Source organism: Canis aureus, chromosome 38, assembly GCF_053574225.1.
Source record: "Canis aureus isolate CA01 chromosome 38, VMU_Caureus_v.1.0, whole genome shotgun sequence".
In the NCBI taxonomy this organism is placed as follows: domain Eukaryota; kingdom Metazoa; phylum Chordata; class Mammalia; order Carnivora; family Canidae; genus Canis; species Canis aureus.
Window position 1 is genome coordinate 3,447,428 of NC_135648.1, and position 24,600 is coordinate 3,472,027.

The 24,600-nt window shown below is 51.1% G+C and overlaps 1 protein-coding gene and 2 long non-coding RNA genes across 15 annotated transcripts in view; 2 read left to right on the top strand and 1 right to left on the bottom strand.

Annotated features, from left to right (window-relative positions):
* NOS1AP (nitric oxide synthase 1 adaptor protein) overlaps positions 1-24,600 on the top strand; it is a 277,936-nt gene that overhangs the window by 101,344 nt on the left and 151,992 nt on the right. The window lies entirely within an intron of this gene.
* On the top strand, positions 12,059-24,055 carry LOC144307452 (uncharacterized). Its single transcript, XR_013374338.1, has 6 exons — positions 12,059-13,287; positions 17,426-17,634; positions 19,261-19,983; positions 21,878-21,956; positions 22,578-22,682; positions 23,500-24,055. It is a non-coding gene; the product is annotated as an uncharacterized LOC144307452 (long non-coding RNA).
* Positions 12,106-24,600, bottom strand: part of LOC144307451 (uncharacterized) — a 39,068-nt gene continuing 26,573 nt past the window's right edge. The window contains exons 2-5 of one of the 3 annotated variants that reach the window (XR_013374336.1): positions 15,543-15,806; positions 14,878-14,947; positions 13,943-14,248; positions 12,106-12,954 (exon numbers count right to left, since the gene is read on the bottom strand). This is a non-coding gene — a long non-coding RNA (uncharacterized LOC144307451). Of the gene's footprint in view, positions 12,955-13,942; positions 14,948-15,542; positions 15,807-24,600 lie in introns of all 3 variants that reach the window. The other 2 variants (XR_013374337.1, XR_013374335.1) reach the window with 2 other exon arrangements.

Sequence of the window (24,600 nt, forward strand, 5' to 3'; positions counted from 1 at the left end):
GTAGGAGCTGAGTGACCCCCAGCCGCCAGCCAGCCAGAGGATAGGGGCCTCCGTCCTCTAGTCCAGCTGCAGGGAACTGAAATCTGCCAACAATGGGGAGCTTAGCTTGCAAGAGGACCCGGGGTGCAGAGTGGAACACCACCTGGGCCGCACTGTGATGGCAGCCGGTGGGACCCCGAGCAGAGGGCTCAAGCTGGCTCCAGGGAAATGGAGAAAATAAACATGGTTTTTGGTAAGCCCCGAAATTTGTGCTAATTTGTCACGAAGCAGTAGAAAGCTGAAGCCCGCCCCGTTCGGCTTCTCCCCCCAACACCTGACATCTCTTCTGGTCCATCCTCAAGGGCCCTTGGCTCCTGTTTTCTTTCCACTGCAGCAGCACGATGCAAATCTGATGCAAATACATTTCGAAGTGAAATTGCAAATCTTGCAGAAGATGTCAGGATTCCAGTTAGTCAATAAAAGGGTTGCTGGAGAGCTGCTCGAACCTCCCCGGACAAATGAGGACTGGGCAAGGTTGGATCCGCTCGTCACTGGCGAGAAAAACAACCAGCCTGCTGACAAGCAACTGGCTTCCAAAGAGGATGTGAATGTCTTTGAATATTAAGAAACCGCTCCAAGAACACGTCAGCCCCTGAATAATTTCTGCAGAGATTGCCCTCGTGTAGTCGTGGGCGTGCAGGTCCGCGGTGAAGGACGTCATCCCGTCGTGTAGTCGTGTCGGAACGAAGGGAGGAGTACGACAGCAAATCAATGCTCAAGCCTTCCTCCAGTTTAAGGATGGAGTCACCGGCTTCTGGTGAGTGGAGCTGGGATTTGAACCTCGCTTTTCCACGTTGTGGGGCGTTCCAGCAAGTGTCCTTGGCGCCCCCCCGGCCCCGGGTCTGCGCAGGCCGCCCCGCGTGCCCGCAGCTCCCTGAGCCTGGCTGGGGCGACACCCAGGCTGCAGCGTCGCTCCTGTGTGGCAGTGGGTCGTAGGATCCCAGCTGTTGAGCAGTCAGCACCATCTCTCTATTATTTTCTATTGCTGTTGTAATAAATCACCACGAATTTAATGACTTAGTGTACATTTGTGATCGTTCGGTCTGCAGTCAGATGTGGGTCTCACTGGCTTAAAATCGAGGTGTCCGCGGGGTTGTGTCCTTTGCTGAGGGAGATCATTTCCTTGCCTTTTCCAGCTTCGGAAGGCTCTGCTGATACCTGTTGGCTCCGGGGCCCTTCCCCTCTGTGTGTTCAAAGTCAGCCCTGTCACGCCTCTGATGGTTCTTCCACGGACACTTCTCTGATGCTCCTCTTCTGCCTCCCTCTGCCAGCTTTAAGGACCCTGCGATTACATTGGGCTGCTAGATGACCCATGATAATTTCTCCGTAGAAGAATTTTTTTTTTCTTTTTTAAAGATTTATTTTAGTGTGTGAGCTCGAGCGTGTGAACGACAGTGCGTATGTGCTCGTGTGGGTGGAGGGAAGGGGAGAGGGAGAGAATTTTCAAGCAGACTCCCTGCTTAGTGCGGAGCCCAATGTAGGGCTCGATCTCACGGAGATCATAACCTGAGCTGAAACCAAGAGTGTGATGCTCAACTGACTGAGTTGAGCCACCCAGGCACCCCAGAAGGGCGCTTGATTTAATCACACCTGCCAAGAACCTTGGCTGATAAAGCAACCTGTTCAAGTGTTCTGGAGATGGAGACGTGGATGTCCTTGTGTGGGTGGGAGCATTATCCTGCCTGTCCCAGGGTCCATTTGGTGACACTACTTGGCAGCTTGTGTTCATTTTATGCTAACCTGATTCCACCTTCCAGAACCTGTTGCTTTCACAGATTACTCTTCTCTTTTGGCTAACTTGGTGACTTGAAGAACTATAGAGTCTTGATGGGGTTGATCTGAACAGCCACATAGTTGAGGGGCTGGACTCCTTCCTCAGGCTGGGCTTGAGGTATGGTAACCTGCCGTGCACACTGGGACAGCACGTCCCAACGGCAGGGACTTTTGCTGTCTGAGCCGTCTACAAACGGTCTCCCAGAGCTGCTAGGATCCCTAAGAAGGGGATTGTGGGGATCCCTGGGTGGCGCAGCGGTTTGGCGCCTGCCTTTGGCCCAGGGCGCAATCCTGGAGACCCGGGATCGAATCCCACGTCGGGCTCCCGGTGCATGGAGCCTGCCTCTCTCTCTCTCTGTGACTATCATAAATAAAAATTAAAAAAAAAAAAAAAAAAAAAAGGGATTGTGATGTAATTTCTAGTAACAGTGTTGCCCATGGTGTAAAAGTCAAAATAATAATGAGGAATGTCATGGGATTTGTGATGAAGGACACATAAAAGCTTCTGCACGCAGAGTCTAGAAAGAATGCACACACACTACCTCCTTCTCTAGAATCAGATTTCGATTCTGAACCTTTGGCTGACATGTCCTGTCTCTTCCAGGAGACAGTGAGGCTCTGAAGTTGTTCCCAAGATTCACCAGGAGTACATCATGAGAGGGGTTGAGCTGGATGATAAGCTCTGCCTGGGACCAGAAAAGCCAGTTCTTTCCTTCTTTCAGAGTTGCTTTTCTTTACTCTGTGTGTGTGTGTGTGTGTGTGTGTGTGTGTGTGTGTGTGGTGTGTGTGCGCAAGCGCGCACAATACACACATATATATGTATAATTTGCAAATGTTAAAATAACACTTATAATTATGGCATCAAGATAGGGCAGTCCTGGTGTGATGTGTCTATATCTGGCACCATTTGTTCAAGACCTCAGGAAACACACAGTGAGACGGCATTTTGGCTGGCACCATGTTATAACGCATGTCTCTGGGCAGAAATCTTAATGTCACTGTGCTTGCCTCTGAGATGTTGTGATTGTCTCCCACAGATGAGTGTTTAAACCCTGTGAGATGTTTCCACGGTGCAGTGAATTATTTTAAAATAATAACCCCTGTTCTCTTTGGTATGAAGCCTGTTTCACATTTATTGTATCAAAGTGTTCTAAAGTTTGGAGGTGGGGAGAGAAAAAGAACGCAGAACTTGCCAGCGATCCCACTGGCCAGAAATAGCCACAGTAAAGCTTTTTAGTGTATATCTCATAGGATGTAATTTTAACAAAAAAGGAATATTTTTTAACTAAAAGATCTTGTCCTGTAGAAGGTTTTGCAGCCTTTTTTTTTTTTTTTCAGTTAATATTTTATAAGATTGCTTCATGGCATTAGTCCTTGAAAGCATTGCTTTTAATGGCAAGTATATTTACGTTCTCGTAGATGGATATAGCATAACTATTTAACCAGGACGATGTTGTTTGATATTTAGCTTGTTTCTAGTTTCTCGTAGCTCTCTGTCAATATCCTTGTAGTTCTATCATTGAATCCGTTCAGAATTATTCCTTTAGACTAAATTACTAAATGGAATTGTTGCATTCAAGGGTATGTAGAATCTTAAGGCTTTTGATACGTACGTTGCCACATCGTCCCCCCTGCCCCCCAACCCCCATCATATCCTTTGGGTGTAAGAGTGTGCTGGGTTCGCCGTCATCCTGTCCAGCATGCCGCGGTGTGTTACAGATCTGTGAAGCTAGTTGAAGAGAGGACATGGAGTAGTTCATGGAAACAAAGGTCCCTGATGGTGAGCTGGAATCTGATTCAGAGTGGCCTTGCTGTGGCAGCAGGTGTCCAGAGCCCACGACCACTTGTCTGCTGCCCTGATTGAGAACTTCTCCGTGTCTGAGATGCCACGTGGTGCGCTGGATGGAAAACAATCTGTGTGTGCCCCTGCCTGATTCAGCTATACTCACACAGCCGTGTAGAGAACAGAGCTAAGAGAGCATTTGGAGGAGTCTCCAGGGCCTCAGAAATACGGTGCTATACCCTCCTGTTGTCTTCATCTCTAGCTTGCCATTCTCAATGTGAGGAGGCCTCTTGTAGCAGGGGGATCTCTTAGCAGCCTAAAGTCAACCAATCCGATTGCCCATTGACGGCTTTCTTATCTGGCCGGTGGAGAAAGGAGCTGGACTCTTGAAAATTGGGACTGATTCTAATTCTAAAAAAAAAAAAAAAAAAAAAAAAATTTATTTATTCATGAGAGACACAGAGGCAGAGACACAGACAGAGGGAGAAGGAGGCTCTTGAGAGGAGCCCGATGTGGGACTCAATCCCAGGACCCCAGATCATGACCTGAGCCAAAGGTAGACTCTCAACCGCTGAGCCACCCCGGTCCCCTGATTCTCACTCCTGTTTAGGATCTCAACAGGAACAGCCCCTGGGCAAATGGCACCCTGGAGTTTTCAGATAAAAGATGCTATTTTGCATAAGCAAATGATGCCCTTTGCAACCATTTTTGCAAATTATCTGTGGCCTGTTGGGAAGCTTGCTCAGTATTCTGTTCCGCAGACTTGTGCTCTGTGAGAATTCTTCCTTGATTTCTATTGCTGGAGTTGGGCCCATCATGCAGTCTCTTTATAGGCCGTTTTCATGATGCTTGATTAATGCTCTACTGTTAATGTCCCTTCTAAGACCTGGACCACTGGCTTTATTGAAATGGGCTTTTTCGCGTGCGGGCCCACCGCTCATGGGTGTCACGTGGCCTGAGACCCAAGTCTGGCAAACACTGAGAATAGCTGGAGTGTTTCAGCTTTGGCGCAGAGCGCGATCTGGTTGGCCACTGTTGAATCTTTGGGAGAAGTGACAGGCAGGCTGGAGGTAGACCGCATTGTGGTGGGATCATTATGTCACCCCTGAAGTGCAGGAACTTTTGTTAACAATACCAGGGAGATAAGGGCTTTTGTTTTTTCTTCAAAATTGAAACCATTGGCCAATACTAGGATTATTTCAGCATGTTCCACAAATATATCAAGTTTGGATTTGTGTCGTAGTCTGTGTGTTGTGGTATTTATATCCTGTCATTTCGCCTTACAATAGAAGGTCTGAGAGTGATCCTTCATACATCAGACGTGTATTGGGTATTAATAGCCACCCCAAATTATCCCTTGAAGCTGCCATTGTAAAAAGCAAAAATATCTAGGCAGGCATTATTCAAAACATGGAAAAAGTTTAAGGTGCTTATTTAGTTCTGCTAACAAGTTATTACGGAAAAGCTGGCGTATTTTTGTCAGTGGTCTGCTAATTCTTAGGCAGCTAGTTTTCTATAATTTAGATGCCAAAGAACACACCTTTGCACACAGAGCCAGGCTCCTCATACTTAAAACACCGGGCACAAGCCATTTCTTTAACAAATACTCATTCATCAACGAGTGTTCGAGTGGCTTTATCTGCTAGCATTCTAGGCCCTGGGAAGCAGACGGAGGAGGTCTCTAGCCTTCATGGAACTTACGGTGGGGACGACTGGTTACAGTACAAATACATCACGAACAAGGTGATGTCAGGTAGCAGTTCAGTCCTGTGAGGAAAATTCAGTGATGTGACCAAGGGGAAGGCGGGGTGGGCTCTTTTGGGGCCGCCTGCGAAGACCTTTGGAGGAAGCCTGGGTGTTGACCATGAGCCAGCCTTGCTTGACCTTTGTTGGCCTTGCCGAGAGTCGTTCATGGCTGAGGGATCAGCGCATACAAGACTGGGGGCAGGCGTGAGCTTGGCCTCTTCCAGCAACAGGAGAAAAATTCTCATGGAGCATGAGGCTGAAGAGACGGCCAGGCCCAGATCATGCAGGAACTTCCAGGCCACGGCCAGGGAGGAGTTTCCTACCATTTTATAACCCAGGGCTGCATGTTGGCACCAGATGAGATTGTGTGGAGCTTTGCTTTCTGTGGCGGTTACGAAAATAATGTGACTTTTGTAGCGACTGCCCTACTTTCTGCCCTTCCCTGGCCAGGTGCGCACAGAATGGGGTTCATCCCTTTCCTGTGGTTGCAGCCCTGCAGATACTTGGCTCCCCCGATCTCCAGGCTGAATTCAAGCTCTCGTTTTACAAGCCAGCCTTCCCTGCTTGGATGGACTCGGCAACCCCAGGGTTTCTCTCCTCCCTGAACATACTTCAGGCATTGGTAAAATTCTGGTGGTTGTGCGCACGGCAGTGGAAGAGGAGGGGTGTGCTGCTAGGCCAGGCCTAGTCTGGGTTTTGGAAAATAGCATCTGTTTCCAGAAGCCAGGGAGTCTCTGTTGTGTTGCTTTCCTGGAGTCCTGAACGAGGAGGAGCCCTGATGGAGGTGGCCCCCACCAGCACCACCCACCACCTCACAGCTGAGCTTGGCCACGTCAGCCTTGTTTAATAAAGCAGCTCTGCTCTTGGCCTCAGTTGGATTATCCTTTAGCATTTCAGCGTGGGCACACACCACTGTCAGTGTTCACACAACAGCACGCGGGTTGGAAAGGACCCCTGAACCTCCCCTGGGCAGTGTTGTCGCGACTCTTTCTGGGTGCTCTTCCCCTGGGAGCCTTTCCTGCTAGAAAGTGCCTCCTGCGCAATGCCCTGCAGTGCAGAGGTCTGCTGCCGGGACAGCCACTCCGCTTCTGTTTCCACACACCCCGCCTCGGCCGCCACGGGGTCCTGCCCCAGCTGCTGCAGGCTCCCGCTCGGAGGGACCGTGGGAGGAGAGGCCTGGGCCTCCCAGGACTCTTGGTGTGTATACTTTGATTTACTGAGTTGCTTAAGGATCTGTGTTTGGGCTGGCAGAGGAAGATAAGAGATTCCAGAAATTCTTGCTCTCTCCCGGGTTGCTGGCTAAATTCCCTTTTCCTCCTCCGTGACAGAGGCCTGGGGCCAGAGGGGAGGTGAGCTCACACTGATCCTGTAATTGACCTCTCGGTGTTGGTCACTGACTCTTGACCCTTCTGATCAAGATGATTTATTGGCCCGTTATTTTTAATAATTATTATTGTTACAATGACACCATTCATTTGGCTGAGGCCTTCCTCTGTCGATTGAGAATTGGATCACGTGGGGGCAACGTGCTCGTCTAGATCCTGGCATGTGGTTGGTGCTCACCTAAGGGGTTCACTTCTACTCAGCTAGAAGGTGATGGTCCTTTTGCAGGAGAGTGAATTGTTTGGGGTTCTCAGGCCAGTGACCATATTTTTGGTTTCCCGCTCTGTGTCCTGGATTATTCGAATGGTCTAGGCCGGTGAGTCCTGAAGTGTGGTCCCCAGACCGGCAGCATCAGGCTCACTTGGGAATGCCAGAGAAATGCAGAGTCTCAGGCCCGACCTAAGAACCCCTGAACCAGAAATTCTGGGGTTAAGGCCAAGGATGTGTGCTTTAACAAACCCTCTGGGTGATTCTGAAGCAGCTTGAGTTTGAGAGCAGCTGGTCCCAGCCATCGACCTGGCGTTCTCAGGGATACTTCAGGCTGTGTCTCAGACTCCAGTGTGAGATGCGCTGCTCCCAAGGTGGTCCTGTCGAAATGGGGAGGGTCTCAGGGGTGGTTTGTGGTTTGCTTTTGGCGACTGGCCCTTTGGAAGCAGACCTTGTGAGCATAGCACAGGACGTGGTGGGGCAGGCTTGGAATCGGAGTGAAAGGATGAGCAAGAGGGCTATTATGATTTGTTAATTCAAAATAAGGGGTACAAGTAACGCTTGTGTTAGAGAACCAGGCCAAGAGGCCTGATGGCCGCCTTCACCCCCAGAAAGGATGTCCCCTGTCAGGTGGCTTTGGCAGCGAGTCTTGGGCCAAAGGCTTCTCTGGTCTGTGCCTCTACGGGCTAAATCCATATTTGCTTCTAAGACTCCGCATCTCTCTGCTTCCACGGATGGCCAGTCCCTTTCTGATTTGGGTATAAGTCAGTACAGATACAGATTCTAAAATAACCTAACCTGGTTATAGTCAGGTTTACCAGTCTGTGGACCTTGCTCTGTCTTCCTTATTAGGTGATTTTGCAGCTTTCTGTGTGAATCTGAAAGGTGTTTGGATTTTAAGTTAAATGCTCCGCCAGAGACCTCACATGCTTGGGCCCACGTTTTTATGCAACAGAAGGTGCCCCCACTTCCTTTACAGACAGACGGGCCACGGGAGAGACTTTGAGCAGGTGTCTAGCCCAGGCTCCTCACTGCAGCCAGACCTTCTGACCCCCGGTGAATAATTAGGATGTGCCCGTGTGAGGAACCCACAGCCTCTGCTGAGAAATCCCTGTGTGAGAGAGCAGCCCACCTTTGGAGAGCACTCGGGATGTTGAAGGGAAGTTTTGACAGTTACGGGTTTTTCTTAACTATTACTGAAAAGGTGATTCTCGGGCTGTCGGGAGGTTCCCAGATGCCTTAAGCAGCAACGCTCTTGTGGCCGCAGAGTGGCTGAGGTTGGGAGCCTGGACTGTCTTGTAGGAAGAGGCAGCTCTAGATCCCTTCTTTTATTTTTTAAAAAATATTTTATTCATTTATTTGAGAGAGAGAGACAAAGAGCACACGAGCTGGCGGGGGAGAAGGGGAGAGGGAGAAGCAGAGACTCCCTGATAAGCAGGGAGCCCTCCATGGGGCTTTGATCCCAGGACCCCGAGATCACGACCCAAGCGGAAGGCAGACACTTCACCAACTGAGCCCCCTCCAGGCGCCCCAGACCCCTTGTTTGAATTCTGCTCAGCCACAGGCCATCCCTTTTGGGATCTCTAAAGGCCGACCTCAGGGCTGTCCCAGCCTGAAGTGGGGGTACACTGGGGTGAAGGGAGAGGAGATTCCGGGCCATTCTGGACTAGAGTTTGTCCCAGTGGCCTGGCTTATAGGGAGGAACCTGAGGCACTCAGGGCTGTTGGGAATGCTGGTGGCCGAAAAGCCTCCAGGAGAGAGAAAGCAGGAAAGGCCCCAGGGCTTGGGAAGGGAAACCAAATCAGCCATCAGGCCTGAGCAGAGGAGGGGCCCGCGTTCAAGAACTTGTGTTGATGGAGGATTACGTGCGCTTCCTTTTTCTCTTTGCCATTTACTACGTCTTTGTCTAGTTTGCTGAATAGCAGCCAGAAGGCTCTAAATTTCCTTGGCTGCCGTTGGAATTTAGCTGGGTTGTCTGTTCCCTTCCCCGGCCACTCCCTGAAGACTCTCCCCTGGTTTCGGAGGTGGCCAGGGAAAGGGGGCGCTTCTCAGAAATCAGCCAGAGCTTGTTTTTTTTTTTTTTTTTTCCTATTTGTTCCAGACTCTTTTCCCCAAGTCCGGAACCCTTCTTCCTCCCTGGTGTGCCCGCCCCACACCAGTTGTTGGATGCTGCTGCTCTGTTTTCCATTTCTCCATGGATGTTTCTTTCCTATCTTTTCTAATTAAGAGGTTACCTTTCCATCTGAGCCATTGGCAAGTATTTGCCAGAAGATCTAAGGCAAAGCTGCCAACTCGCTGGAGCGTGACACGGCTGCCAGGGCTGCCCGTCTCCCCGTCTCCCCGGGGATGCGACGCTGTCACTGCAACAAGTGTCAGATAGACACACGCTGCGTGCAGAGCTCCCCATGCGTGGCCATAAATAAATATCCCAGATGGATCTGCCCTAGTTCCGATCTCTTGACTACTCTCCTCTTTCAAAAAAAAAAAAAAAAAAAAAAAAACAAAAAAAAAAACACAACAACAACAAACAACAAAATATGATTTCCCAACTTTATAGTCACTACCTCCCTGGACTCCTCTATATTCCCTCTTCCTTTCTCCAACAAAATAAAGGACCCAGAGCACCCTTCACTCCCTTAGCATAGAGCAGATAGTACAGTCCCGTGGCCGTGACCAGTGGGTGAGCGAGCTCTGCGCAGCCTCGTGGGTCACGGAGAGCCTGGTTGGTCCATCGAGGCAGCTGGTGGGCTCTGGGTTGGTTTGGGAGCCCATCGCTGGCTGAGGAGAGCCCTCTCCATATTGAACTAATCTTCAGGGCTGGCTGTGCCCGTGTTTTGAGACCTTTTCTCAAAGGGCACTGTGGTTTCTGCTTTCCTGTTGGAAGTTCTGTGTCTGTGGAACAGCTCCCCACAACCTTCAAGATTTGTACTCTGTTCCAAAGGGGCTCTTGGAAATGGAAATGACTTTTTTTTTTTCTTTCTGAAAATGATCTCACAGATGATCAAAAGGAGCACAGAAAAACCGTAGTGTGGGGTTGGCAAAGTTGCCAGTGTTCTCTACCTTTGGTCTGGGCTCGTGGGTCTAAGACAGTGTCTCGCCAACAGTCCTTGGCTGTCCTTGGGGATTGGGGCTGGAGAGAGACAGAAGGGGAGGTAGGAGGGGGATATTAATGCTGCGAGGAAGTCTAACTTCTGCTTTATCCTAGGAGAAGCATGAGGAATTGGGTCGAGATACTCAGTCTTGACAAAGCTTGTGAAACTAGAGTCTGCTGTTGGGCATCCTCTTGGAGGGTTTGGCCAGTGGCTAACTTGGGTGCATTGCCCGGCTAGTGCTAGGAAGCCTGGCTGCGTTGGAATTGCACCTGCCCGCCTAGTAGCAGAGGAAATGCCAGAGAGGACATTCTCTGGACACTGGGCTGCCACTTAGTAGCTCTGTGATCTTTGTGAAATGTGTTTCCTTTTTGGATGAAATGGGGGTGGGGACAGTGACTGGAGGGCTCTCTGGGGATTACATGAATGCTTAATCTAGGGCCTGGCATGCAGTAGTGCTCAGTAAATGGGAGCTGCCATTAAGAATAACAGGATGGGGGCACCCGGCTAGCTCGGTTGGAGGAGCATTTGACTCTTGATCGCGAGGTTGTGCCCCACGTTGAAGGTAGAGTTTACTTAAAAAACAAAACAAAACAAAACAAAAAAAAACAGTATTTATGATAGTAAAAAGGGGGGACCTGGGTGGCTCAGTTGGTTAAGACTCAGGTCATGATCCCGGGGTCCTGGGATGGAGCCCCACATCGGGCTCCCTGCTCAGCGGGGAGTCTGCTTCTCCCTCTCCCTCTGCTCATACTCTTATTCTCTCTCTCTCTCTCTCTCTCAAACAAATAAAATCTTTAAAAAATAATAAAAGGAATAGCAGTATTGATGGATTCCAACATTACTGTTTTTCTTAACAGCATGAAGTTGGCGCCCCCTCTTTACGGTCCTTTATGCTCACTCACAGTGTGTATCACCCTGTCCGTTAATTGCCAACGTGTTTACTGTCTCTGCGAGGGTGTCCTGAGGTCCTGGAAAGCCCTGACCTGTTTAAATTGCATCCCAGCGCCCAGCACAGTGCCTGGCACTTAGGTCGGGCTCAGCATCTAGGCACTGAATAAATAAACGAACAAACTCTGCTAATTGAGAACAAATGTTACAAAGAAAAGTCAGACTTCTCTTCCTTCCGCTCCAGGTGAGCATCCTGTCCTCCATGCAGGCTGGGTATACCTGTTTGGACTGTCTTCCCAGTTACCATGGTATTTGTCCTACCCTTTCCTTTCTTTGTGCCCTCCCTCTTGTTTTACAATGCCACTCATCCTTTCTGTTACCATCTGGCATCCCTGTCTCCCCTCCGGTGTCCTCCCCAGCCACTCCTGGCAATAGGAATTCGGTTCTCAGGCCCTTATTCTTGGGTCAAATTTTTGTGGGATAGCTTGAGCCTTCCAACTAGATTGCCAGCATCTTGAGAGCAGCCCTGTGCCATATATCATATGCCTTCCTCTAGGTCATGGATCAAGGCCAGGTACGTAATTGGTTTTAAAGAAAAAGTAAGCAATCGTCAGAATAACTAAGGAATTCACTGTTGGCTAAAGGGGTAAATGAGACCAGAATGTCTTTGCTGATGGAACACAGGGTTTAGGGTCAATCATGTGCCCCGGGAGGGTGGGGGGCAGGTGTTGGTGCTTAAATGTTTTGTTTAGATTTGGGTTTTCTATATGTTGTCTGCCCAGTTCTGGTGTCTCAGGGTGAGCTCTTCTCTTGGCTGGTGGGGCCTCGGGCGAGTCCCCTGAGAGGTCCACAGGGGTACTTAGGCCAGCTGGAGTGAAATGAGGTCTGGCTCTCAGGTGGCCGTGTCTTGTCCAAGGAATCCTGGCACAGCAGTGCTGAGAGTGCCTTAGTCATTGCTGAGGCTCAGCGTCCCATTGTCATCCTCAGTGCTGACTCTTCCCTTTCTTTTCCTCCTGAGAGTTTTTACACAGAGTTGCAGAGTTCACATTTCTTCTTCTTTTTTTTTAATTTTTAATTGTTTTAAGGATTTTTATTTATTTATTTGCAAAAGAGAAAGCACCAGGGAGGTGTGGGGCAGAGAGGGAAGCAGACTCCCCGGCTGAGCAGGGAGCCTCCACGGGGCTCGATCCCAGGACCCCGAGATCATGACCTGAGCCAAAGGCAGATGCTTGATCGACTGAACCACCCAGATGCCCCAAATTGACATTTCTTTAATGTGGTAAAGGAAAATGTGGTAAAATGAAAATCCACCAACTGGCTCTTGGGGAGGGAGACCACATATTTGATGGCGGTAAAGGAAAGGAGTGTGGCTCAGGGTGACGTGGGGGTTCATTTCTTTGTCAGGTTGGCTGATTCTGAGCTGTTTCTGTATTAATCTTGATTGATACAGAATGACTGATGGATGCGTCCAGTGTATTTTTTTTTTTAAGATTTTATTTAGTTAATCATGAGAGAGACACACAGAGAGAGGCAGAGACACAGGCAGAGGGAGAAGCAGGCTCCACACAGGGAGCCCGACGTGGGACTCGATCCTGGGTCTCCAGGATCACGCTCTGGGCGGAAGGCAGGTGCCAAACTGCTGAGCTGCCCCGTTCAACGTATTTTTGAGGCCAGAAGGACAGCGGAGCCCTCTGCATGCTGCTGGGATCTCAGGGGTGCAGGGTGGAGCTGCCGGAGCCGCTGTGCGGGTGTCGGGGAGGAGGAGCCCACGCGGGACGCAGGCCCCTGGCAGGGGCGGCCTGGCCTGAGACTGCCGTGAAGCGGGGAGGAGGTGCTGGGGAGCATCCCACGACCCCACGGGCTGTGCGCGACGCCGCTCATAGAAATCCAGCAGAATACATAGTGGCCCACCACAGTCAGCCTGACTCCTGCAGGGAGGCTGTTGGGAGGAGCGGACTGGGGCTGCCAGATGGTCAGTCAAGGCTGGGGGAGCGCCTGAGTCCGGGCGGGCGGGCTGTGTCCCCCTCGCGTTGCTGGCTGCACCTGTGGACAGATTGCAGAGACGGGCAAGGTGGTTTAGGGGCGGTTTTCATTTTATTTCCCCCGCTCCTTTGTGAGTGGGGCCACGCGCTACGTGGGCGTTTATTGGCAAGTGCAATAAAAGACACGTTTTTGAGGGCAGAGTCCATTTCTTTGAGTAATAATTAACCACCATCGACAGTGTCTTGGGTGCCGTAGAGTAAATACTCAAGAAACGCTCAGTGTCTCTCCGGTGAGCGTTCTCAGGCCAGTGCGAAGGCCACACACGGTGGGCCCTGAAGGCTGGTGTTTTGCCCCCATGTGGGGCAGAAACCAAGGACAGAGAGCCTGCTGGGGGTGGGTTTAAGTGCAGGACACTGGGGGCCTCCCTTGGATTTGCTCAGGCGGGTGGGGGGCAGCCCGGGGGTTGGGTGGCCTGGGGAGGGGGGCGCAGGGTGGGGGCTCTCCGCAGCCTGGATGTCCTGTCCTGGCTGCTGGCTTTTCGCCCGCCCAGCCCAGGGTCTGAGTGTTGGTGAAATGGAACAGGTGGGTGGAGCCTGGTGTGGCCCCAAGGTGAGCGTGAGAGCTAAGTGACCCGCTTTTCAGTTGGAAGCCCGGGAGATGGAGCCTGCGGTGCAGACTTGACTCAGCAAAACAATTTAGGGTCTCTCACCCATGCCCTTTTTAGGCTTGCTCTGGGTCCCTCGGGGAGCCTGGGTCTGCTGGGTGGCCTTCCCCGGGCTCTCCCCACCACCAGGCACCAGGCTGTCTCCCCTGTTCTCCCCGGGTGGGGAAGCAGAGAGGCCTGGCCTGGGGGTGCCTGAGAGCACTTAGCCCTCCTGGCCCCTGCCCTGCCTGGGGTCACACTGCCCTGAGGCTCACTTGTGTCCCCAGGGCTGCTCTTCGGGGCTGGGATGGAGAGAGCCTCACGGGGCATGCAGTATGGCCTAAGGGGTCACTGGCTCTACCTGCTGCCCCCCCCAACTGCACCCCCACCCCCCCAGGCTCTGACCTGGAAGGCTTTCCAAGAAGATGCAGGAGGAGGGAGGATGAGCCAAGGGGTGGAGGAGAGAGTGGGCTGTCCTGATACTCGTTGAGGGGCTGGGGCAGAGACAGAATGACATTTTAATTACAGACTGGGGTGTCAGGCCTGTAATCTTCCCTGATGGTCCCTCCGTATTGGCCTGTCTTTGGCGTCATCTGCGCGTGAATCCGAGGCTCCGGGGCTTGAAGTCTCTGATCTCTGTAATATCCTGTCAGTCCGGCCTTTGTGAGCTTGCCCTTGCGCAGGGAGGGCAGGAGCTGGCTGTTTCCAGATCTGCTGTTGAGAGACTCGAGGTGAATGTCAACCCAGAGAGGAACCTGAGGATGATGCCGGGGTTTCTGGGTGGTTCTTGCTGCCCTGACTGAGGTCACGGACCTCGGGAGGACCTGGGCAGGGCTCCCGTCTCTCCCTGAGGCTTCCTGGTGGCCCTCGGCACGGGCCTGGTTGGGGTCTGTGCCAACCTGCAGGTGGCCCTACTGCCTCGACTCACGTTTAATTGACTCATTCTTGTGCTGATCGATCGACCTGATATGTTTTGGGAGCCTTCCCTGTGCTGGCCCTGGAGGTAAAAAGGGCCACCCAGACGCTCTCGGTGCCCGTCCTGAGCCAGTCCGGACAGAGTCCTCGGCCTGCCGTCCACTTAGACGTGGCCCCCGAGACCGGGGAGGGGAGGAGGCTTACTCAGTGTCGGGTGATGGGTCTCAGCTCCCCAGGCGGGCAGCAAGCAGTGGGAGGGGGGCTCGATGCATGCTGTCCTGCAAGCAGTAGCCGCCCAGCAGATACGGGTGGCCCTATCAAATACGGCAAAGACACTCCTTACGGCTTCTCCACGCCAGAGAGGTTCAAGTGCCCCGCCTCACAGGGGGTCAGCCTGGGGATGAGCCTCTTTCCCCACATCTCACCACCGAGGCAGCTCTAGGTCGCACTGCACCATCAGATCTCCTAGAGTCCGCTTCTAGAATTATGTGGAGCCTAAGGTAGGAGGAGACAGGATGGAGAGGTCACTGTCGGGAGGGAGTCCTGCAAAGGTGTCCTTTTAAGAGTGGGAGAAGGGAACAGCTGCGTGTGCTGTTGGCTTCCTCAAACTGCATTCATTTTATTTAACCTTTTAAACCTTTGGTAAGGATCAGGGCCTCCCGGGCGGCTCCATGGGTTGAGTGTCGGACTCTCGATTTCAGCTCCGGTCATGAGCTCAAGCCCCACATTGGGCTCCGTGCTCAGCGTGGAGTCTGCTTGGGATTCTCTCCCTCCTCCCCGCCCCCCCTGCCTCTCTCTCTTTCAAAAGAAAAAATCATAAACCTTTGTGAGAATCGATAGTTGGTGCCATCCCCATTTTGCCGAGGATATGCAGAAAATAACTGGCAGAGGTACCGGAGGCCTGTGGCCCTGTGTCACATCTGCTATTTTTCCCAGCCCTTCTGGCGAGGGTGGTGCAGGTGCACAGGTGGGTGAAATCAGGAGCTTCGAGTGATTTTCCTTCCCCAGAAGAGGGCTGCCTGGGTTGTGTATACGGACAGGTCCCTGCCAAGCCCCCTGGCCCCAGAGCGGGTGCTGATAGACGACTGACCTTAAAAGCCGGCCCTCGGGTGCTGCTGCGCTGGGGATTCGATCGAACACACTGGTTTTAAGGTTTCAGTGATTCTGGGTTTGAGGACAGCTGTGGAGGACTGGCCTCGGTGTTGGAGGTCCCCACTCGGAATTAAGCACCGTGAAGCCCGCATGCAGATGCACATGAAGCAGGATACAAATTACGTCCCTGGTCCCAGATCTGGGAGCGCCGTTGGCTCGGTGGGAGGAGGCAGGGGCCGAGCTGCTGGTGGAAGCCACGGGCCTGGAGAGGGAAGCATGGGTCTGGGCGTCGTTCGCCACGGAGCGATGGTGGGAAGCCCACAGCTCTCGCTCAGCTTCCGTCCTCCCATCGCCGAGTGGCCGTCTCCCCCGGGGGAGGACGTGCTGGCTGCCCAGGCAGGTCAAAGCCCGCTGTGAGTGCGTGGCAGGTGCAGGTAGATGTTGGGTGGGTTTTCACCCTTGCGGCCTTGGATTCATTCCATCAGGCCCTTCCCCTGACCTGCACTCAGGACCTATCTGATGACATGGGAAGAATCCTGAAACCTCCTGTTTCACCGAAAAGGCTGCTCGTGTTCTGAGGCAGGGAGCAGCACTTTCTGACTCCCTGGGGGTGTAGGCCACGCCCCTTTGGGGAACCATGAAAACTGGTTGAACGGAAATCAGACCCAAGGGCCCCTCAATGTTGTGAGACCCTGTGGCCTGGCCTTGGAGGCAGGGGCTTACCTCCAGAGAGCTTTGAGGCTCAGGCCTTCTGCTGCATCTCCCCCGGCACCCTTCCCCTGGGCTTTAGAAAGTTCTGGACTTGGTTCAGAGTGAAGTTCAGCATGACCTCACCCCTGAGGAATTCTTTGTGTGTGTGGTGGGGGGTGCGGTGGAACCAGGAGGTCTCAGAAGAGAGAGAGGAAGCATATGTTTTTGTGAATTCTGTCTCTGTGTCTGGCCCCGGAGCTGCTCTCTTCACTCCTGAGCTGGAAGGAAATGGGAAGGGAAATGGGCTGTATTAATAGAGGTGCTATGTCTATGAGAAGGGAGGTGAGAACCCCATCCTTTCAGTGGAAGTTATTAGAGCATACCTGGAGCATTGTGATGAATTTGGAGCACCTTTTTGAAGAGCCCTGGGTGCACTGGAATGTGTGCAGAGAGCAGAGGTGGAGAAGCCAGCCTCATCTGTGGGGATGGCTGGGAAAATGGATTTGACCCTGGACCGGGCAAAATGCCTGTTGTGGAGGGGTCTTAAATATCTCAACGGTTGTCCTGGTGATCCGTGTGGAAGGATCCCACAGGTTCTTACATGGGAATCACAGAATTCTTGGAGGCTTTAAGGAAAACGGTTTTATTTAACAGGAGGAAGAATGACTTTTATTTGGGCCGGGCGGGTAGTTTTATTGCTTTTCCCTTGGTAAAGCATTTGAAGAGGAAGGAATAAAAAAAAAAAAAAAAAAACATGAAATTACTGTGATAAACCCCTATTCGGAAGCAGCTCCTACTAGCACTTGGCCCACTATCTTCTATTTTTGTGTATTTTACTTTTCTTTACAAAGTTAAGATCATAGCACATAAAAAATCTCTAATCTTCATTTTTAAGGGAAAACATTTAACCTTATATTTAATAATTTGTGGTCAACATGCTCTTTTCATGATCTCATACTATGCTATCCTTAAGGATAAAACACAATTTTACCTAACACTTCATCCCCCATGGGCCATTCAGTGTATTTCCTGGTTTCTGTTTTTACAACAAACCTCATTATGTATAAATCTCTGCGTGTGTCTTGGATTATTGCTTGAGGGTTAAGTTCCTCCAAGTGAATTTGCCGGGTCAAAGTGAAGGAACAATTTTGAACTTTTTTTTTTTTAATATTTTACTTCTTTATTTGACAGAACACAAGCAGGCGGAGCACGGGAGGGAGAAGCAGGCTCCCCGCTGAGCAGAGAGCCCATGTGGGGACCCTGGGATCACGACCTGAGTCAAAGGCAGACGCTGACCCGACTGAGCCACCCAGGCGCCCCCAGTTTGGAACTCTCGATACCTACTGCTCTGTGGTTTTACAGGAGTGTTAATGCCGGTTTACGTTCGGTATCCATTTAAGGTGCCTTTTCCCCAAATGCTCAGAAAACCGTAATCTCAACTGCCTTGAATAAGGAAGAACTGCATTGGCCTATAGAGCTGGGGGGAGGGAGGTGTAGGGTGTGCAGCTGCAGGTGTGCCTGGACCCAGGGGGCTCAACCCAAGTCTCTACGACTTGGTTCTCTGCTTCCCCATCACAAAGGGCTTGTTGGCAACCAAGGGCCGCCGTGGGTGGTGTGTGTCGGGGAGGTAGCTCTAGTTGGGGGGTGGGTAGAGTCTTTGAGACTTTTCTCAACACCGAGAGGCTCTCGCAGGAACCTGCTGCTTTCTTTGGTCCGGTTTGATCTACTTTTGCGGACATGAGGATGTTTTCCTATGAAATGTTTTTAGTTGGAGGACGTGGATCTAGAGCCCCTATGGGCTTGTCCGTTGGTCCATGTCTCCGTTTCTGTCCTTGCCCACTTGTCTCTTCGTTCATCCAGGTCACGTGGTGGAGCGAGCCTTGGGTTGGGAGTACGGGGGGGGGGTGGGTCCCCCTATCGCAGTGTACCCTAAGGCCAGTGACCAAAGTGCGGCTGGGATGGGGAGCACCTGGGGGAACAGTCTCTCCTGCTGGGGCATCTCCTCCAAAGCTTTGACTTTTTCAGCGGATTCTAAAAGGCAACATCATGATAAAAAGGCATGAGAGGAAGTAGCATGGAAGCCGGGCTTAGAGCCTCCCGGGGCCGATAATCAAGGACCGTCTTTTTTCCTAACCTGTTTTCCGATTCCACTCGCCACGACCTGGGCCCTTGACTTCGTGTCTGCTTTCTGAGTATCCCCTGCTTTTCTGACTCCAAGGGGACTAATTCCAGGTCCTCGCTCTCAGAGGCGGGGGCGGGGGGTGGGGGGCCAATGAACCCCTGAGGGGCAGCACTTAGGGATCTGGTCCTCCTGCCCTGCTCTGGGGATGCTGCAAACTTATTGCAGCCGGAAAGGACACAGAAGAAGCCACCAGGCTCCTGCGGATTTTCCCCACCCTCATCCCCCCTTCTCTGCTGCTTTTACGTTCTGCTGCACTTGCTTCAGCCGTGCCCTGCCCTCCCTGGCTTCCAGACCTTCCACGTGTGTGCACTTCCCCTCGCCAGTCGCTGGTGGTGGGGAGGCTTGCGTGTTCGCTTCCCCTGGGCGGCGGGTGCCTGGCGACGGAACTGCAGCCCCGCAAGCAGGTGTCGGGGGGCCGTGGTCACTGTGAGCACAGGTCGCAGTGGGAGCGGGGAGGAGGGTGGCCCACATCCTCCCGTCCCTCTGGCCTCATCCTGAGCTCCCGTGCTCTGGGCATGCCCTGGGTTAGCGCGTCTTGCTCCGCGGCGTGGGGGTGTCGGTGCAGCTGCTCCCAGCTGTTGCAGTGGTTTTCAGAAGGGAGTGGAATGGGAGAATGGAGATGTCAAGCTCCAGCTCTCCTTAATTCTTAGAAATGGTGATGAATCTGAATCGCTCCCTTGGTGTTGCTGCAATTTTCTGGGGATTATATGTGCACACGTGCGGCTCTGGGTGCTCATGTGGGATGTGAATGGGTGGTGATTTGTTTACAGGGTAGGACCAGGGAACTCGGAAGAGCAGCTACTAAAATTTACCCTGGATTTTTTTTTTTTTTTTTTTTTTGCAGGGGGCGGCGGGTAGGGAGATAACTGGGCTCCGTGCACGGCTGAGCGACACGAAGGCCTTGAAGGGTTTTTGTAAAACCTTATGGAACATAAACCTATTGCCAGAAATCCTAGTGCTCATCAGCTGGTCCTGGAGATGAAACAGAACTGCTGCCTGGCTTCTTAAAGGATGAGAATGTGAACCACCAACCTGCCCCCGCCCCCCGCAACTCCCCCAAACAGGAGGATGTTTCTTGGTGATTATTTATACGTTTACTGAGCAAACATCTGTTGATAATGGTGCTGGGCTTGCTCGTGCCTGCACACACATGACCTTGTTTCTTCTCGCAATTCTAGGATGGGTTTGAGTTCTATTCTGGGGATTTTTAAGAAGTAGCTTTGCATTTGTTTGAGAAGGTGTGGATGTTTATCTAACGGGGAGCGGTGTTGACTTGTGCCATCGGATTGCAGGGCAAAGCATTAAAAGCAAGCTTGGCTCTTTCTCTACCTGCCGTGCCTTTTTTTTTTTTTTTTTTTTTTCCCTTTTGGCAGAGACTAACCGTTGAAGTGAATGGGGACCAGAGAAAGCAAAACTTGTTAAACCAGATGCTTCTTGGAAATGGGACTCAAAGTTCCAGGGTTTTCCTTGCGCCTCTGTAAACACGATGCTGATCCTGCCACGCTCATGCCTTCCATTGTGTGTTCCCATCCAGAGCAACGCAACAGCTTCTCCAGGGAGTATTCGGGTATCATCGCTGTTGGATCTTTTTATTAAGGAAGACCGCGGGGCTGTGCAGAAGGCGTGATGTGATGGGCACAGAATGGCAGGTTTGGGAGTTGCAGCTGCCTGGCTGTAGGTCAGCCGTGTTAATAATTGCTAGCTCTGCTGTGTGAACCATCCTGCAAAGTTCTGAACTCTGTGGATGACCTTGTTCTATGAGCAAGTGGTGCTCTGGGGACCGATCGGTGGCTCTTTAGTTTTCTTTTTCAGAGTTTTCCCCCAAAGCGCAGAGGAGACAATTTTATTTTTTAAAGGTTTGTCTCTCCCACACTTTAAGAGGAGTGTTTCTTATGCATCTGACCGGTACTCGCTTCCCAAACATGCTAACCGGGAGCCTACATATGTCAGGGATTCTGGTTCTTTATCCGTTGGGTCACTTCATCTCAGCTGAGCCAACTGTTCAGATGGCTCAAGTGAGGACCACTTTCTCAGCCATCTGGGGATCCTCTCTTTACCTTTTGAAAGGGAAAACTGTGGCACGCAGCCTTCCAGGGATCGTGAACATAAGTAACTGGAAAACTCAGAGAAACTGAGGTGGGGGGGGGGAGAGGAAAATGAAGAGGCAAAAGAAAAAGCAATGTTGAGCCAAGTCTTTGGATTTAGAATAAAAGGGTCTTTAATTCAGGGAGCTCTGGAAAGGCAGGTGGACTGAGGCATGTTAAACCTATTTCTATAAAATTTTTTTCCTTAGTTTTCTGAGTTCCTAGTTGTGTGTTTTTTTTAATTCCCTCTGTGGGAACTTATTTTATTTTTTTAATTTTTAAAATTTATTTTATTTTATTTTATTTTATTTATGAGCAATAGAGAGAGAGGGAGAGACACAGGCAGAGGGGCTGCCTGCATGAAGCAGGCTGCATGCAGGGAGCCCGACATGGGACTCGATCCTGGGTCTCTGGGATCACACCCCAAGCTGCAGGCGGCACTAAACTGCTGCACCACCGGGGCTGCCCCTGAGTTCCTATTTGATAGGAGATTTGACCCTGGTGGGTAGATGAGGTTTGTAGGAGGATGGTGTTTTAATCCACTTGGGCTGCAGACCAATTCACCACAACAGAAAACCCCAAACAACAGAAATGTATTTTCTTACAGTTCTGGAGGCTGGAGATCCAGCTACGTACCACCAAGGGTTGGTTTCTGGCGAGGCCTCTTCTCCTGGCTTGTGGACAGCCACCTCCTTGCTCTGTCCTCACCTGCTCTTTTCTCTGTGTGTCCTTAGTGTCTCATCCTCTTCTAAGGACGCCAACCCTATTGGATTGAACTCCACCCTTATAACCTTGCTTAACTTGAATCACCTCCCTGAAGGTCCTGTCTCCAAATATAACTTTGTAGTTTAGGGCTTCGACGTGTGAATTTTGGGGGTGGGAGGACCCAGTTCAGTCCCTAACAGATAGAAAGACCTTATAATTTCAGAGTCAGCCAACTGGTCTCGTCACGTTTTTATAAAGTTTACTGGCCCACTCGTGTATGGGTTGTCCGGGGCTGCTTTTGCACTCTAGGGGCAGAGCCGAGTGCTTGTGATGGTCTGTCCTGCAAAATCCTAAGATATTTGCTGTCTGGCCTTGTAAAAGTTGGCCAACCCCTGAGTTTGCTGAGCCTAGTTCTAATTAAGAGGAGGGATTATCAGGTTTTGTGTCCATGATTTCTTTTTATTGACGTACAAGTAAGCATTCTTTGTTGTTTACAAAGGAACTAGGATAGGAAAGGGGAGTGGAAATTGCCCCGTGGCTCACAGGTCATGCCAAGTGGCTGGTCCACATCAGGGTGGCTGTAAAAGGTAGGGGTGGTTGGAAGACACTGCTGTGTGACCCTGGGAAATCCACTTTACGTCTCTGCGTGAGCCTTGACTTCTTCTCTGTAAGATGGAACATGAGGCGACCTGTCGCCCAACCTGCATGCCTGGATCCAGTGCAACAAAGCCAGGAGAGCATCTTCTAAATGGTAGGAGGACTGTATAAATAGAAAGGATTTAACCAGGACCTATTCAAGCTGTTGCAGCTGCTGTAGATACGTGCCTTGTAAAACTCCCCTATTATTTAGAGACTGAGAAATATTTGGATGGTGGTAATGTGCTGCTCTGGGAAAAGCAGTCTCCAGTAGGATTTTTATCACATAATTAGAGGCTGTGTTAAATGTGCTGGTGAAAAAGGAGCTGCTGTGTGCTGCTGCCCGTGTTAACGTGGAGCAGGGATCTGCATCTCTGCCCTGAGGAAGCGTTCCTGCTTCGTTTCCCTTTTGGGGTGCTGGCTCTGGCCAGCGGAAACTCGGGGAGGCCCCAGACATGGTGCCAGCGCCACACCGGCCTGGGGGACCCTTGTCGAACTACCGGACACACACTGGACACCTCTGCTTTGCAGAGCGAGGTGCTGGTCAGCCAGCTGGTGTGTACAAGCCCTGACGCCGGTGGGGGTGGGTGGGGGGCAGCCGGAAAGCCAGGGGACAGTCAGGTAGGGAAGACCCCAGGTTAAGGGAGGGGGACCAGCAGAGCTGTTCAAGGCCTTTCTTGGTCGCCTTCTCTGCTGATCTCTCTGTTCCTTCCCTCACTCGGTTTCCTCCTCCTAGGAACGGCAATCCTGTGTGCTTTGCAGGGTTGCGGTGAGGACTGAATGGGAGCCTGAAGACCACGTTAAGCAGAGGACTTGGCACGGAGCAAACGCTCATTAAATGGTAGTTCTTGTTTTTATCGCCATTTCCTAATTATTTCGTATTCATCAAGTCCACATCCTGTTCCAGGAGCTGTGGAATAGAGATAAAGACACGTAGGTTTGGAGGCCTGGGTGGCGCAGCGGTTGAGCATCTGCTCTGGGCTCAGGGCGTGATCCTGGGGACCCGGGATTGAGTCCTGCATCTGGTTTCCTGCAGGGAGCCTGCTTCTCCCTCTGCCTGTGTCTCTGCCTCTCTCTCTGTGTCTCTCATGAATAAATAAATAAAATCTTAAAAAAAAAAAAAAAAAAAAAAGACACATAAGTTCTCGGCCCTGTAGCTGACTGCACTGTGGGAGAACCAGAGGTCAGCGTGCTTCATGTGTGTCCCTTAGGCACGCACTTCTCAGGGCGAGGCTACTGCTGCCCCTTATTCACCTGCCACGGCGCCCTGGGCCTGCCCGCCCCGACCCCCCTGCCCTCCACGACCAACCTGGGGACCCGTCTTCTTCCCGATGGATGTCGGCCTACAGTTGTCCTACGTTTTCCAGAATCCTGAAGCACTTACACACCCAATTTAACTTTGGCTTGCACCACACCTTGTAGTTTACAGTTGTTTTGCGTCTCGCCGTGAGAGAAGAGACTTGTCTTCTTCATCTTCAGTTCCTGCGTGCTATAACCTAACACGTGCACGTGCTCAACAAATACGGAATTGGAAGGATTCTGTTGAGCATCTACTTCAGGGTTTCTTTCTTTCTTTTTTATTTTTTTAATTTTAATTTTAAATTTTTTTTTATTTTTTTATTTTTTTATTTTTTTATTTTTTTTATTTTTTACTTCAGGTTTCTTAACGTCAGTGCTGCTGTCGTTTCCTACCAGATAATTCTTTGGTGTGGGGGCTGTCTCATGCGCAGATGTTTGGCGGCATCCTTGACCTCTGTCCTCCGTGTACCAGTAGCACGCTCCAGTTGTGACAACTGAAAATGTGTCCAGATGCTGCAAAATGTCCCCTGAAGGGCAGCATCACTCCTTGTTGAGAATTGCTGATTTGCCACGTTCTGGGCATGGCATGTCCCTTGTCCCTCGGTCAGGTTATAAATACCTTCAGGGAGGATTTCCATTATTTCTACGATGCCTGGATACCGATGATAGAGTAAATGTCTAATAAATGTGTTTACTTGAGCCACTCAGCTCATTTTCCTGGTTGTACCACCTTCAGCTGAGGCTGGGGAAGGAAGGAAACTGAGGCCATTATTCATCATTGTCAGTTAGCATGTTTTAAATAAATACTCAGAATTCCTGGATTTCATTGTGTTTTCCTCGCCGACTCCGGGGTCTGGAGTGCCTTAACTTCAGAATGCCAGCTCTGCGAGGGGCCGAACAAATCCCATGTCCTGGTTCTGATTTACTTTGAAAAAACACTGATCAGGTGAGTAGGCTTATGGGTGCATTTTTTTTTTCTCCTCTGGGGTCTCACTTTTGGCCTTACAAACTCCATGAGTACAAGATGGTCCTCACTTTGCTTAGAAGGGTTTCCAGTAGGATTTGCTGTGTCCCTCCAAGTGTGGACATGAATATGGGGCCTAAGTGTGTCCCAGGGCCTCAGTTTTATCCCCAGAGAGTAGGGCAGTTGTGAGGACGGCTCACAGTTCTGTTGGGAAAACAAGGAGTATATCCTAGAACTCAGTGCAAGGAGACCTGGGAATAAGGGAGCTCACATCTAACCTGGCTGTGAGGACTGGACCTCTCTGGGTCCTCTTCTGGACCTTCTTCTGCAGCTTCTCCCCTCTGAGTCTAGGGTCGCCCTTCAAGGGACAAGAAGAAGTTAAATGACCTTTGCCATCCCTTCCGCCTCTGACCATCGTGTGAGCTAAACTTGATCCTGAGGCCCACTTCTTTTGTGCGCACGGAAGAGAAACCGATGAGAGGGTTGGGCCAGGGTC